This window comes from Canis lupus, chromosome 18 (assembly GCF_011100685.1).
Source record: "Canis lupus familiaris isolate Mischka breed German Shepherd chromosome 18, alternate assembly UU_Cfam_GSD_1.0, whole genome shotgun sequence".
Lineage (NCBI taxonomy): Eukaryota > Metazoa > Chordata > Mammalia > Carnivora > Canidae > Canis > Canis lupus.
Genome location: NC_049239.1, coordinates 4,621,258 through 4,634,212, shown reverse-complemented (window position 1 = coordinate 4,634,212; position 12,955 = coordinate 4,621,258).

Below are 12,955 nucleotides of genomic sequence, written 5' to 3'. Positions count from 1 at the left end.
AATAACCTATTTTTAAGGCACATGGATTTTTCCTGGTCCAGCTTTTTGGAGGATATCTATGAGGATGAGGACAAGGTCAGACTAGTACTGCAGATTGTCCATTTTTCACAAAGCAAACTCTCCTATTCTTTATTTTGTTTTGTGAAAATGTCACTTGACTCCCTTCAGTTGGAATAAAATGAATCCTGGTGCTAGTGTTCTATCAAGCCATGGACTTTTATTATTATTTACTTCTATTTTCATCCATGAACTTTGACAAATCATTTTGTAAGCAGACATTTCATCTTATTGGGTCTTGTAGCATCAAAGAATGTGTTTCTGCTGGTGCTGTTTCTTGGTATTCTCACCACCTATTTCTGACATGCATCCTCTCACCTCCTCAGGTACAGGGCATCACCTGTACACAGTTATGCCTCCTCTGATATGTAAGGAGTTTTAATTTCTCACATTTTCTAGAAGTAGAGCTGTTTCTTTTCTGCTTTGTTCTGAAAGAACTATCAGGACTTGGAAGAGGAAATGCTGAATCTAAGACACCATGTTCAAACCACAAATCTAAAGTATCTGTTTTATATTAGATAGGAGTTGCTTGTGAATTTTATATTATGAGCAAGTAATAACTATCACAAATGCTTACTTCAATTGTTTATCATATAAATAAATTACAGACATTAGAGATAATATGAGTACAGATATGTCTACGTCTGTATCTGCATCTATATCTGCATCTATATCTGTGCCTGTGTCTATGTACAGCTACATTATACCTATGTGCTATAGCATTTGTAAAAGATATCTCAGAGGGTGCCTAGATGGCACAGTCTTTTGAATTTCAGACTCTTGGTTTCAGCTCAGGTTGGGGTCATGAGATGGAGCTCCAAGTAGGGTTCTGTGCTCAGCTCCATCTGCTTGAAATTCTATCTCCCTCTCCATCTGTTCCTCCTACTTTTGCTCTCTCTCTCTCTCTCAGAATAAATAAATACATCTTTAAAAAAAGATATCTCATTGTATACCATTAATATCCTCATGTGTTTGTTGGAAAATTGTATTTCTCTCAAGAAGAGGATATTAAATAGGGGAGTGCATACCTTTAATTGATATTATTTTCTCTATTCTTATGTATTTACATTACATAATTGCGATGGGAATATCCAGCTGATATAACATGCTTATAACCAATGCAATAGAAGATTGAGATTATCAAATTTTTAAAGCATCACCCAGAGGACTCAGGGAACTTTGAATATCAGTGATATGCATTAATCTTATGAAAAAAGGAGAAGTAGATACAGTATATGATTTTATCTATAATGAGTTTTCTCTATTTTCCAGGCATATAGTCTGAAATCCATAAATTGATTTTCTTTGAAAATCAAGGATTGTAATATGAAAATACATTGGAGTAAGGTTATTAAGATAATGCCTTAGAGAAAAGAAAAAAAAAAAAAACTTCTCCAGTCTCCAATGTATGTATATTAACTTTTGCAGACACCTTTGTCTGTGCCACTTTGTGTACTGATCCAATTTAATTAAGAGTGCTGTGTGTATGTGTGTGTGCACATGTTTTGAAAACATATTTGAATATAGCCCTCACATATTCCTGCTTCTTACATTGCTCCTCTTGGATGTAAAGATCATGTTACATGCTATTTATTGTTCTGTTGCTTATCTAGAATACTCCCTTGATACTGAGATTTTTCTTAAAACAAAACTATATTTTCCTTTTGGCTATTACATGCTTATTAATTTTTATTTTTTATTTTTTTTCAATTTTTAAATTAAAAGACTGTTTTGTGTTATGGATTGAACTGTGCCTACCTCTATCACATTTATACATTGAGGTCTTAACCTCAGGATCTTGGAATGTGATAGTATTTCAATATATAGTCTTTACAGAGGTAATTAAATTAAGATGAGGATACTAGAGTGATCCCCAGTCTGACTGGTGGCCCTATAAGAAGAGATTATATCACAGAAGGAAGACCACATGAAGACCTGGGGAAAAAAAGACAGCCTGAGAGGGGCTTCAGAAGAGTTGAAATTTGCCTACATCTTAACTCCAACTTCATGGTCTGAAACTGTGAGAAAATGAATTTCTGTGGTTTAGGTCACTCATAGTGCTGCTCTCTTATGCCAGCCTTAGCAAGCTAATATAGTTTGTAGGATATCTGGGAATATTGTTGTAGATCAAGAAAACTAGGGAATATATAGAGATGGTCAATTCAACTAAAGGAAAACAAACAAATGAATAAATAAATCTCTCCAGGAGTCTTAGTAGGAAGAGATAATATTCCTTTTTTCTAAGATATCACCATTAATCTGACATAATCTTTAACCTATTGTAACCAACATTCAACACCCCACGCCTGCCTCTGGTGTCTCCAAGTCCCTCTGGTGTCTGCAAGTCCATCTATGCCATCTGGAAGAGACATCTGAAGTCTGTTTTAGTTAAGGTTCTCACTGTGGAGGTGTTTACTAATGAGACTGTGTGCACATAAATGTAATTTTAATTGACTTGGCCCAGCCATGGCCTTGGTGGAGTGGCTGCAAGCTTAACAACTACCCAAATCTCATCTACTCTGATAAAGTTTATAACCACTTCTTATAACTCTACTTCTTCACATAATGTGATAAAATATGTTTTCCACGTTTTTAAATTATTTCTTGCTCAGTCTGCTTAAAGTTAGAATATTATCTCATCTAATACACAGACTGCAATATTAAACCATTCTTTTATTGTTGGACATTTGGGCATTTTAAGGAATGCTATACCAGTTATTATTGCAATGAACAGATGGAGGGTCTTTTTATTGGTTTCAGGATGTGCCTGTTAATAATCCATAAGGCTTGCCACCCTGTGAGGCTGAGACCATTTCTCTTGCCTGTTTAACCATAATGCTATCAGCATGGCCACTCAACAGGAAATAGGGTCTTGATAAACCCTTTACCATATGTCCATTGGAAAGTGATCTCTAATCCTGCAGAATTAATTTAAATTTTTATGTGATATAATATATTTCTATTCTTACCAGAATAATAAGCATAAACAAGTAATTTCTACTCTTTAAAACAATAGCAAATACTCGTATATAAAATATGTTAGGCAACATGTAGCATACACTTCTATCTTTATCAGGAGAGTAAGAATAGAAAGTAATTTTTGGTTGCAAAAGTAAAACCAATATAAACTCATATTTTTGGTAGCTTCCTAGATCCTATAATAAATATATAAGAGATGTAAGAAAGGCAAAATATGTCTTATTTTTAAATGAGAATAAAAAATATCTTTACAGTCAAACAAAGTTTGGGTAGATATAAACTCAGACTTACTTCCTTGCTTCCAATTCTGAATAAATTCACCATTACTACACTTGTATTTTGATTAATCTAAATCTCCTCTTTGCCTTTATTGTTAGATTCCAGGTGTCAAGTCTTCTTGCTTATTTACACAAAATCTATCCATTACAATTGTTAAGTTAAAGACTTCTTACAACATAAATGTTTCTTGTCCATACATATATAAGGCAACTTTTTTAAAAATTTCCTCAAAAAATAGGTATAGAAGGAACTTACTTCAACATAATAAAGACCATGGATGAAGAGTCCACAGATAATACCATAATCAGTGAAGAAAAATTGAGAAGCTTCCTTTAACATCTAGCACAAGTCAAGGATACCCACTCTGACTAATTCTATTCACATAGTGTTAAAAATCCAGCAGAAGTAATCAGTCAACAAAAAGAAACAAAAGTCATCCAATTAGGAAAGGAAAAAATAAAATCTCTGTTTGCAGAAGACATTATTCTACATGTAGAAAAACTTAAATAGTCCACTAAAAATCTATTAGAATTAATAAATTAGTGAAGCTGTAGGATACAAAGTCAAAATTCAACATACAAAAATCAGTAGCATTTCTTCACACAAGCAATAATCTATCTGAAAAGGAAATCAAGAAAATGATCCCATTTAAAATATTATCAGGTAAAATAAGATACTTAGGAATAAAGTTAGCCAAGGAGCTGAAACATCTGCCCTGAAATGCAGTGCACTGAAAACTATAAAACAGTGATGAAAGAAATTGAAGAAGTCAAAAATAAGAAAAACAAAGAAGGGAAAGAAATAAGTGCAAATACACTAAAAACATTGCAGATTTTCTTGAATAAATGCTTAGCACTAACCCAAATTATGCATCTGATTTCTATAATAAATGATTATTTTATAATCATTTCTTAAGTTCTGATTTTATGATAAATAGTGGTTAGGTTTGGAAATATAGAAATATCATAATCAATATTCTTTTAGTGAAAATACAGTAGAGGATAAATATTTTTAGATAAATTATCATAATAGTGTGTAATTTTAATAATTGAATTATGTCCAAGATGATTCATTTGTCAGTATTCAGTTTTAAAGATGGAAAGATTCATATCCATTATTTAGTTCCAGAAACATGTTTAGTCTCTGGGAAATTGATCTTTTTCACAATGAAATTTTGTCAAAAAATAAAAAAAATTTTTGTCTTAGGAATGTTTATTTTATCATCTTAAATGATCAAGTAAAAAAGTTATTTCAGTAGTTAACAAACTACTTCTCTTGCTCACTATTTTCTGGTAATTAAAGTTGAAATACATTTTTTTTCCTTTCAGAAAATGTTTTGAAATCTTATGTTTTAAATCATATTCAATTATGTTTGAAAGTCGTATATATGTGTGTGCATGTGTGTCTTTGTGTGTATGGCCTGAATTATAAACTATAAGTTAAAGAAGTACATAAAATAAAAAGTTACAAAAGGTCAATTTTAAGCAAGTAAAATGTGAAGTGAGAATGATTTCCTTCACTGCCATAGCAGGCAGTATATACTATTTTACAGATAGCAAAGTAGAGAAGATATAGTTAAAATGGGTATTTTTTTTCCCCAAAATCCTTTTCGTGTTTTATCTGGAATACTTGAGCAGCCCAGGTGGCTCAGCGGTTTAGCGCCGCCTTCAGCCCAGGGCCTGATGCTGGAGCCCAGGGATCAAGTCCCACATCAGGCTCCCTGTGTGGAGCCTGCCTCTCTCCCTCTGCCTGTGTCTCTGCCTCTTTCTGTGTCTCTCATGAATAAATAAATAAAATCTTAAAAAAAAATACTGTATTATTGTTTCTCCTTTTATTTTCCAAATGGTGCTATTTGCACTTCCTAGATAATCTTTTTGCAGTTCACCTTTATTTCACAGTCTACTGATAGGACACCTTAGACTGATAGAGATTACATTTTAAGGTAATAGTGAAGTCCTTAACCCAAGAAACTAACTCAGGGTCTGTGTGATGAGTTAACTCAAAAGTAAAGTTCAGGAAGAAATCTCTGAATAAGAATTGGATGGTTCATGGGCCAGACTCTTACTTGTATTGCGTATCATATAAACATTCTTTTTGTAGTAGCACAAGCAAATTTTGAAATATGCACAGTTGAAATGATCAGGGCACTAATATTTCCATATAAGTGTCTTTGAATTCATTATTTATAGAAACATAATTTTTTCATAATTGCTAAAAATGTGTTTATCTCCCAAAATTTCCATTATAAGATTGCTTTTAATTATTAGTGTCATTTAATGACTCGGTATTCCATTTTCTAAGAGTAAGTTAAAAATTATTTTTCTTATCTAACATAGCTAATTTAAAATAAAATAAGAAATAGCATTAGCTTCCATTCTAGCATATTGCTTCGATAATCAATTAATGTTTTTTATTTATCTCACCACAGTTTAAAATAACAATTATTTCAAGCTATACCTGAAATTGACACTAGAAGAATACTTATTTGAACAATTGCTAAAGGGAAGGGAGTTGCCCCTACAGCATCTCTTATAGTTTGTGCAGCCATTCTGCTTCTGTTCAAATGTCTTTGGAGATGGACAGTTTACCAATTTGCTTTACTGTTTGGCATTAGTAATTCTTAGATGGAGTTGCTTAAATGAAAGCTAAGTCTGACTAAGCTAAGGTAAATACTTTCTTGTATGGCGTGAAACATGTTCCAGAACCTTTCAATTCCTCCCTCTGTCGATGCTTCAAATTGGCTGAAGTCAAATGCAGTTGTTTTCCAGATGTTAGCTATAAGCTGTTAAGCAGCATCAAATATCATGAAAATAAAATAATAATGTTAGAGCATTGTGCACAGATGGTCAAAACAGTGTCCAAAGAAAAGCTTTGGATAAACACAAGTCAGTGGAACTACCCAGATGTTTTCCATGTAAAAAGGAAGCTTATGAAAATACTAAGTTATTGAGTATCTCTGATCAGATTAATTACAAAACCAAGAGTTGCCTAGAATAAATGTTTTCTATACAGTTTATTCCTTCAACTGTCGATTTCTTTGTTATCAGTCATATAAATCTAAATTTTGGATTTTGAGAGATAAATTAATAATTTTATACATATTATGGAAAAATGCCAGTGATGCTATCTATCTTATTTGTTGCATCTCTCAACAGAACCACTCTGACAGTTTCAGGATATCATAGCTATAAATTCTATCCCATGGAGATAAGAGAAGCCCCTCATCTTCCTAGCTGCCTTTAGGATAATCAGCACTGTGTTGAATCATTTATAAAGGGCATGTAGACATATTAGATCAATGACATTTTTTAGGCCGAATATTTTATGTCTATATATAAAGATTTTTTTAATTAATACATTTTAAAGAAAAGATATTGAGCAAAAAGATCTCTGTATATAGAATTTGTTATTATTGCTTTCCCCAAATTACGAAGCCAATCTCCATGCTGGTGACAAGTTTTGACACACTTAACTTCAATTCCTCGTGTATTATCATTTGTCATTTCTGCTTTTTCATTAAAATAGATGGGAAGCAATAAGAATGAGTTGCCAGACACATTACCATAATGCCCAGTAAAGTTTGTGATTGAGGTTAATATATATTCTGAAGAAAGTTTACATAGCCAAGTCACTTACACATGACATGTTTATAATATGAGCACAGAAGAACAAAGAAAATAGTTTTTACAAATTCTTAAGAAATAAAACATGGCAAGAAGAGGTTGATGGGCTTGCGGCATTCAGTATAGGTGCCCACATCCCATTTACTGATTTTCTTCCAGTGGTAACAATCATGCTAGAGCATTCACTGTCCTATAAAATGTCCTTTCTCCTTGAGATAAACTAACATGAGGGGAGCTTACAGAATATAAGTTGTGGTATCTTTTTGAGACAATATATCTCTTTATTTCACTTTCTTTTGGTTAAAACACTATTAGGCAAGCTAGTTATTATGGATTATTAATCAGGTGCATATAATCATTTAAAAGTCGAAAGGGGTTATGTAGCAGCGACATGCCAATATGTAAACAAAGACAGGAATTGAAATCCAAGCATTCTTCATTTTGAGAAGTTAATAAACCTCTAATACATTCAGTGTAGTGTTCAGATGGAGAGGAAGGTTATACAGAGAAGAAGCTCCACTATGGTTCATTGTTTACCTGTGAAGGCGACGGAGAACAGCATTCTTTCTCCTACTTTCTTTCTAGTACTTAGTAGCCCCCTTTCTTTCTAGTACTTAGAAAAGTGGGACTTGTTTCTTCCTTTTCCTTCCATACATTTAATTTTATTCAACATAGCTGCTAATTTTATTTTTACATACCTTTCTGATACAGTCTCCTCTTTTGGAATGACAGACAGCAAGGTCCACATCCACTCTCACTGGAATTACAACAGACTAATGAGCCTCAAAGTCTTTCTCTGCTCCATTCCAGTTTCACTTTGAAAACTAGAAGAGTTTCCAAAAACCACACTGGTGATCAAGGGCAGACTGCAGCTGAAAACCTTTCAGTGATATCTTATTTTCTGGTTGCATTCCTAACTCCTCTAATGACTCCATGAGGTTCTCCATGGAGTTTTGCTTTCTTAACTATCTAAGCTACATCTAACAACTCTGACCTTCAAAGCATATTTTTAATTAGGCGTTGGTTTTCAGTTCCTCTTTCTCTCCATGCTTTACTTTGTGTGAAACTTTATATATGGTGATTCATTTACTGGAACATTCCTATTTTACCTTATTCTTTCCCACTCTTCATTACTCCTTAACCTGGCTTACATATGACTTCTCAAGGAGAGCTATTGCTGTCCTCTTAAAGAGCTCAGCCTCCCTTAATGTATCTTTTCATAGTTTCCCTTTATATTCATTCCATCTACTTCTATTACTTCTCTTTTTAAGGACTTGTTTAATTTTTGTTGTTATTCTCCCATCAGATGTTAGCCTTGTAAGGGCAAATCTTTATCCACCATGTTCACCATAGTTGTCATCAAGCCTAGGTCAGTTAATACCAAGAAGCTATTGTATAATAATTAGTAATTTAAAAAATGATATTCATCCTGAGTTTTTTGGAGGGAGATTAAGCTCTTACATTGCCAAAGTTGTAGGAGTGTCTTTGTTGTTAATGGTAGGTGAAATACACCTGAATTTATGCTTAGGCAATGACTCAAGATGGGGGCTGATCATGCCAGAAAGACTAATTGTGTGCTTATAGTTTTGAAACTCTGAATCACACAATATTGGCCTAACCTCCTGAGAAGAGAAGGGTCTAAGATTGAGTTCACTCATGGGGCTAAAGATTCAATCTATCATGCCTACAAAATGAAACTCAAATTTAAAACATCAAGGCTTATGTGAACTTCCTGGTTGATGACACATACATATGCTAGGAGAATGATGTGCCTTGATCCCAATGGAAAGAGGACTCAAGAACTCCAGGGTGAGATCTTCCCAGACCTTGCCCTATGTATCTCATTGTTTGGTCCTGATTGGTATCCTTTATAATAAAATTGTGATAATAAATATAGTGTTTTCCCATGTTCTGTCATTCTAACAATTTTTTAAACCTAATGTAGTCATGAACTCCCAGAATTTGTAGCCTGTTGTCAGGAAAGAAGGTGGCCTAGAGATCCCCAAAATGTGGCTAGTGTTTATAGTGAGTGCAGCCTTGTTGGTGACTGTGCTGTTAATCTGTGGAGTCTGTGCTAATTCTAGGTAGTTAATGTCAGAATTGCACTGTAGTATTGCAGAGACACTTTAAAGTTGTTGCTGAAGAAATGAATGGATTGAAAAGCAGAGCCTCTATGGGGAATGAAAATCTTTAAAGAAACTCCCTCCCTCTTTATATATATTTAATTTTATTTTGGGAATATATTTTTAAATTATTTTTATTGGAGTTCAATTTGCCAATATATAGCATATCACCCAGTGCTCATCCTGACAAGTGCTCCCCTCAGTGCCCATCACCCAGTCACCCCCACCCCCCACCCACCTCCCTTTCCACCATCCCTTGTTCGTTTCCCAGAGTTATGGGTCTCTCATGTGCTATCACCCTCACTGATATTTCCCACTCATTTTCTCTCCTTCCCCCTTTATTCCCTTTCACTATTTTTTATATTCCCCAAATAAATGAGACCATATAATGTTTGTCCTTCTCCGATTGACTTAGTTCACTTAGCATAATACCCTCCAGTTCCATCCACGTTGAAGCAAATGGTGGGTATTTGTCATTTCTAATGGCTCAGTTAGTTTAGCATCTTTTTTTTAAATTTTATTTCATTTTAATTTATTTATGATAGACAGAGAGAGAGAGAGAGAGGCAGAGACACAGGCAGAGGGAGAAGCAGGCTCCATGCACCAGGAGCCTGATGTGGGACTCGATCCCAGGACTCCAGGATGGCACCCTGAGCCAAAGGCAGGCGCTAAACCGCTGAGCCACCCAGGGATCCCCTAGTTTAGCATCTGACTTGATTTTGGGTCAGGTCATGCATGATCTCAGGGTCATGAGATCAACCCCTGTGTCAGGCTCCATGCTTAGTGCCAATTCTGCTTGAAATTCTCTCTCCTTCTCCTGCTGCCCCTCCCCTCTCTCTTTCTCACAAATAAATAAATAAAACCTTTAAATTATTTTATTTTATATGTATTTAATTTTAATATGCACTTATATTTTATGTAATTTTTATTCATTTTACTTTTATTTTAGCATACATATATTAAATATATTATTTTTGTTTTCTTGTGGTAGGCAGATTTCTAAGGTGGTCACCAAGATTTCAGTCCACTAGTGTATGTGTCATCCACTTTGAGTGTGGTAAGACTGCATGTAGGACAAGATAGCTCCTTTGATTAGAAAAGGTGATGGGATAGTTACTCCCATTATATAGCATAAGACTGCATTTAGCAGAATAGAGTGGGGCATTCCTGTTGACTTTCAAGAAGTAAGCTGACCTGAGGGGAGCCTCTAGGAGGTAGTTTAGGCAGCAAGAAAACAAAAATCTCATTTCTACAACTTCAAGGAACTGAGTTTTTCCCACAACTTGACTGAACCAAGAAATGGCCATCATGCTCCCAATGAGAACACAGGCTGGCAGACACCTTGCTTTCAAACTTTTGAAATCCTAACCACACTATGCCTGGCTTCAGACCTACAGAAACTATTAGATAATAAATGGGTGTTTTACCAATCAACTTTGTAGTAATTTGTTACACAACAATAGAAAACTAGCATGCTTCTCCTCTTCCATTTATCCTGAAAGAAAAACACAAGTGTTAGCAACTTTGATATTCCCTTTTATAAAAAAGATTAGAAAGCAATTATTTTATGTTACCAGTTAAAGGGAGTTCTGTATTTTGATATTCAGCCAAGCATTGGAAAAGTTAGGTAACTTCTTAGGAAAATTAAAAATGTTATTTTCACTGTGACATCTTAAAATAGGTGGCTCAAAACTGAACACTCATGTAGGGAGAAATTTAAATACGGAGAGGTATATACAGGAAAATAAGGAGCCCTAGAGGCAGACTTTATTTCAAGGGTCTACTGTTAGAAATGCTTATCTACAAAACAACCAAACTTAACAAGAGAACAGTTGCATTTACTTAAAAATCATGCTCTCAGGGCACCGAATTAGAAGATTCATCATCTCAATACTATAAACAATGCAAACATAGAAACAAATATTTACTAAGAGTGAGGAGTTTGAAGAATAATAATCAATGAGAAGGTTTCAGTGATTGAACTCACACGTGTTTGTCTGTTTGTGGTCTTAAACATATGATTTAACAGCATGAATTGTCTTCTACCTTTTCATTTACAAGTGTTGTAATAAATAATAATATTTTAAAAAATCTACAGTGCAATTAATGCCATGTAAGATCAAAGAGTTATGATTTTGTTCCACTCAGATCTTATCAATATCTCTATTTTCTGTCTGTAAGACTTGGATGACATTTAGAATTGTATAGTTATTTTTGGAGGAAGGAAGGAATATTCTGCTAAAAATTAAGAGCTTGTTCATTTAAAGCACCACTGCACAGTGTTTAGGTATGTTAAGCTGTACCTTCCAGTAGGGCCTCCTATAATTGGATAAGCATGTCATTTCTGCCATCTGTAATTTGATAAACATGGTGAACAGAATAAAACTAAAGACAATAACATAAATCATTCCTTAGAGAATTCCATTAGTTAGATGTTTACTTTGTTCCCTGCTCATCACTGTGATTGCTCAACCCATTCTTTATTATCATCAGTATCAGTATGACCACAATAAATCCCTAGGGATCTTGAAAATTTATCTCGTTAAAATTCAAATAAACTACATATCACAATAGTTTGTGGATGAAATTGTGGACTTATTGCACATTTCTTGGAATAGAGATACAAAACTAACCACAGGGTTCAGGCTGCAGCTTTCTTTTGCAAGATTTAGATAAGACCTGTGCAGTCATCCAATTCCATGGCTTGCATATGAAGGCCACTGCCTTCATATAATCACTTCTGCATAATTGTCTAAATCCAGCTATGTGTCCTTTTCCAAGTTTTCTTACTCTGCAGCTATATATATTTTTTGCCTTCTCCTCCTAATCCCTAAACACCAAGGGAGAAAAAAAATGTATCATATCAACATCCCACTTAAAAAGTTTGCCTACTTTCCATCCAGTGTCATTTTGATGCATTAATTGAAAATGTTAAAGTACACATTTTCTATATTTTGTAATCAATTTAAATATAATGCTGTAGCTGATGTTATAACAAAATTTGCACTGACTTACTTAGTTTTTCCCTGATAAAATTTGGTCAGCTTCTATTATATATAGCTTCAGAGTTTCACATATTTTAAAGGGGTGAAATGAAATCTCTAGGACAATGGTGTTATTTATTATGGTACGTTATCCAATTGCACTGCACCTGTCTGGATCATAGGTTTGCAATAATGCAATGAAAATGATTTGAATGGGTCATAGGTCTAATGTGTTAAGCACATAAACAAAGACTGCCCAGGGAGAGTGTTAATCCATGCTCATTAATTTTTGAATTCACATTCTGCAAGTTCATCCAAAAATTTATGAACCACATCAGAGTTTGGCTTCAACAGCAATAGAGACATACTGAAACATATGGCTGGGGGGCAAATAGAGTCCTTGGCAGTGCTCCTGCAGAGAGCCAGGTGAAGTGAAACACATCAGAACCTCCAGCATGGCCATGAGAGTTACAGCCCACAGAAGAGGAACACTTCCCAATATCTCTGAAACTGAAAGGCAAAGCAGATTCATTTTCAATTCTCCCAAAGAGAATATCCCTGCCATAGTTTAGTGGGTTCGGTTTCTCAGAGTATATCTGTAAGCATGATAACAGAAATTATGTAAAATCTACTGACCTCATTTTTCCATGTTCCATGGAAATATCACACTGTTCTCATTTAATAAATTATTCTAAAACATGCAAAACCTATTTCAAACAAAAGTATATTTCAATTTATTTAATTTTTTAATTTATTTTTTTTAATTTAATAATGGTATAAACACTTTGACACTAAGATATTAAATTATTTTTAATGGAAATAAGAGGATTTGATAAGGCAATTTTTAAAAAATCTTGGTTTAGCATGTGGTGATATATACGAGTCTGATTATTTTAATGTGATTTTTTTT